Here is a 4,197-nt window from a genome sequence, read left to right as displayed (position 1 = left end):
GGAAACTTTCAGATGTAACAGGGGTCTATGACTCGTAATAGTTGATGTAGTATGTTGGAACCAGATAGAAAGACGATAGTCTGCATTAATATCATGGCACTTACTTGCAGGGAATTGTGCTTGCCTCTAGTAATCTACATCGGACGTGCAATATATGAAGGCGTCGTATATACCAAAGCCAAACTTCTACTCCAAATGAAACATTAATTTTCGTCAGTCAAATTCACACTTTTCATTAGGTAAGAAACGCGTAGAAATAGAAAGGAGTTCCACTTGCATATCTCATCGTCAAATAGCGTTTTTATAAAATAATATTTTAACACAGAAGTGAAACCATTTAGCTGTTCACATTGTAAACTGTCACTAAAACCAGACAAACGTGGTATTCCCCGTTAATAAAGACGCGCCCCGATAACTATTTCCTGTGTCAAAGTGCAAAATGATTTTTAATTGTATAGGACATGCTAATTTATTCGCTCAACCGTCAGACTCAAAGTCCAAGTTCAGTCTGCTTGTTTGGGAGCGGTTAGTATTCATGGCAATATGATTATATTGTGGAGTGAGGCTGTTCTTATGGCTGTCTATATAGACTACAATGCGAGACAGTCAGTGGCAGTGTCAGGTTCAAAGAATGAAATTACAAGACACTCGAAATGACGATAGATTTTAGCCTCAATCATTATGAGCAATCATATCAGATTCTACCAAGTGTAGCATATGGGACATGAGGGAAGATCACATGGCAAAACGATGTATCTGAAAATATTGATTTTTTTTCAGGTTCTTACATTTGGGAGGGTTTTTCCGGGAGCTCTTACTCTCATAATTACAGCTATTTTCATTTCCAAAATAGCATGGGGTATCTACAGTACATTTTTTCCAAATTTGCCCACTCGTTTCATGGTAAAAGGATGTATCTGCAGATACGATACAAAAATGCCGCAGAAGAGCACATTGATTTACGGTAAAATGGTGTATCTGTTAGTTACACTTTTCTGCCATGTAATGAGTGAGCGCACTCAGCTTCGTGGAATATGGCAAAACGATGTATCTGCAACATACATCTTTTTCCGATAATAGTGAGCCACAAACTCTACAGTGCCTATAAAAAAATACACTTTGAAAAAGTCCTGGGAATTAAAAAATACACAACACGTGGGTAATTTTTTCACAAATAATCTTGGGTTTGGGTCTCATCTGTCTAATGAAAGTAAAAGTATTGTCAGAATGTTACACTTGAGTGAGCACTGTCCATTTCTGTAAAGTTCGCAGAAATCTGTTTGCGCAGAAATGCTCGTTTTCAAGCTGTGTCAAGTCGAAAGGACGAAATCAAACTGACATTACGAAAGATTTATTATACATTTCCCTTGCAAAAAAATCAAGCTTAAGCCATTCCATGCATATAAATCACAGCTCAGTGTAAATCAAATATCGTCACGATGGCCTCGGTGTGTTAGGGAGTGGGGGGGGGGAATGCACTATTAGAAGTGTTTTGGACAAGGAAACAAGTCAACAATCATGACAATGTAGAAGATATCTTCAAATCACTTTTACTAGCTAAATTCCATGTGTTCTTCATGATAAAGGTCTACTTTTATTCACATAACTATTTCAAATAACTTTTCACTATCTCTTCAAAACTAAGTGGTGCTCACTCAAGCGGAGACATTTTTGACAGTTATATCGTCATTTGCTTTAATGGACCTGTGCCAATGTTAGAATGTGGAACAAACTTCAGGATATTACAAATGTATAATTTTACAGGATCTTTTCAAAGTGTAAACTTTTTTTTGATACGCACAGTAAAAAAAAATAGCAGGTTGCATGTTTAAGCCTGTCACTTTAACAACAGGTTGTTCAGACTTTTTTGTAATTGCTTAAACTTTTTAAACAACTTGTTTAAAAAGTTTAAACAACTGTTTAAAAAGTTTAAACAGCTGTTTAAAAAGTTTAAACAGTAGTTGTTAGGGTGATAGGCTTAAAGAACGTCCTTCAAATTTTAAACAGCGTTTTTACAGTGCGCACTGTATAGAATAGTTGATGGCAAAAATATATATCTGCTGCATACAACTTTTAGCTCAGATTGTGTGCCACGAGAGTCAGAGACTAGTTTATGGCAAAATAGTGTCATCTGCAATTACATACACCTTTTCCATAAATTGTGCGCCCAGAAGTCAACACTAGTTTACGACAAAATAGTGTATCTACATTTTCCACACTTTGTGCGCCTTAAAAGTCAGAGGCTAGTCGGAGACTAGTTTATGATAAACGAGTGTATGTGCCAAATACGCCTTTTTGTCATGTCTCTATATACTTTCAAATAATAACAATGACAATGATTTAATAGACCCATGTCACCCTGATTCGGGTATTAGAAGCACTATCATAGAACGTTATGTGTTCAAAATCATTTCATGAATAACTGTATTTACGCAGTATTTAGAAATATGTACAATTGCATACAATACCTTTAGTAAAAATGTAAAGCCTATAAACAAAACAAACCGTAGACATAATAATCAGTTATGCTTAAAGGACACATCCATACACCAATTTCATTGAAAAGAGACCACTATGTAAACATGCAGCGCCGTAATAACAATCTGTTTACATTATTTGATACAAAGAGCTTAACCAACATAAAACTATCACGATTCAAGAGCCCTTTGATGAATAATGTGCATTAATATTTGTATTACATCTAACATCATGTGTATAGACCTTATCATCAATCACGTTACCATTTTACTGATTTTTTTTAATGTCTCAAAGTCCCATATAGTACCGTAAAGGTTGAGATGCATTTTTTAGCACAAAATTTACTGTAGAGAATATCATATTTTCTTAAGAAATGTATGAAGTGTCTCACTTTTATTGTGTAGAAAGTTACGGAAAAATTGCAGACACAAAGATTTGTTTTACTGAGTGCATAATAGCCTATATTTTCGAAAAATTTGACGGCAAAAGAGGCAGTGTAATCTGAAATGCATTTTGCAATGTACCATTTGGGTTTCTCTTAGACCCGTCACTACTTTACGAATCAAACACAGAGGCACATTTAAAAAGGGGGGGGGGCACAGTCATTTTCCAAGAAAAGAAGATTTTCACTAATAAAGGTTATTTCTTCTCGTGTAGAATTTGTGGAAGAACGTCATTTTGTCACTAAAATATTTGCTGTGACTCTCAAAAGTTGAGGCACTCTTTTGTATGAACAACAATTTACATTAACAATATTGAATAGACTCTCAAAAAGGGGGCATTGGCCGGAAATGCCCCCCCCCCCCCGATCCGCCTCTGAATTTGCCATAATTCTAACGAAGGATTTTTTTTGCAGATACACCCTTTTACCATGATCTGCCCATCAAAACTAATGTATGTATCTGCAGATACATCATTTTGCCGTGATTTGACAATGAGCACCAAATGGTGTATCTGCAGGTACATCCTTTTGCCGTGATTTGACAACGAGCACCAAATGGTATATCTGCAGATACATCCTTTTGCCGTGATTTGACAATGAGCACCAAATGATGTATCTGCAGATACATCATTTTGCCATGATTCGACCATAGAAACCAATCAATATAAGCAAAAAGTAAATTTTCATGATGTACTACCATATGCGAACATAAAATTGGATATCTAGGACATTTGCATGTCTTTCCTTTTGATGAAAATATTACATTTGTGGATATAGCCCCTTTTGCAAACCACTGAAATGAATCCAACCCCTTAAAAAAGGGTGATATTTCTGTGCCATTTTTCACTTTTTAATTGAAATTTCAACTTTTCTTTGGTATCAACTTATATAACTACTAAAACTTTATACATTACACACAAATGATAAAATTTGATGATCAATGGATCTAACCCCTATGATTAAAAATTGAGTGTTTCATACAAAGTAGATGTGGTAGTATAGTATTGTTAGCGTCGTAGTAGAAGTAGTAATGGAAAAGTAGTAGGAGAAGTACATGTAGTAGTAGTAGTAGTATAAAAATAATACATGTAATAGTAGTAGTAATAATAATACTATTATCATTAGTAGTAGTAGTAGCAGCAGCAGCAGAAGTAGTAGTAGTAATAGTAGTAGTAGTAGTAGTAGTAGTAGTAGTAGTAGTAGTAGTAGTAGTAGTAGTAATGGTAGTGGTAGTAAAAGTAGAAGTAGTAGCAGTAGTAGTAGTAGTAGTAGTGGTA

At 35.0% G+C, this 4,197-nt stretch overlaps 1 protein-coding gene across 1 annotated transcript in view; it reads right to left on the bottom strand.

Moving 5' to 3' along the window:
* Positions 1 to 217, bottom strand: part of LOC121421323 — a 19,395-nt gene extending 19,178 nt beyond the window's left edge. Inside the window, exon 1 of the mRNA XM_041616008.1 lies at positions 105 to 217. The gene's annotated coding sequence lies outside the window, so the exon portion shown is untranslated. The remainder of the gene's footprint in view (positions 1 to 104) is intronic.
* Positions 218 to 4,197: the final 3,980 nt, after the last annotated feature.

This window comes from Lytechinus variegatus, chromosome 9, assembly GCF_018143015.1.
Source record: "Lytechinus variegatus isolate NC3 chromosome 9, Lvar_3.0, whole genome shotgun sequence".
Taxonomy (NCBI): Eukaryota; Metazoa; Echinodermata; class Echinoidea; order Temnopleuroida; family Toxopneustidae; genus Lytechinus; species Lytechinus variegatus.
The sequence above is the reverse complement of the archived record's forward strand: the minus strand, read 5'-3'. Positions and strand labels throughout refer to the sequence as shown.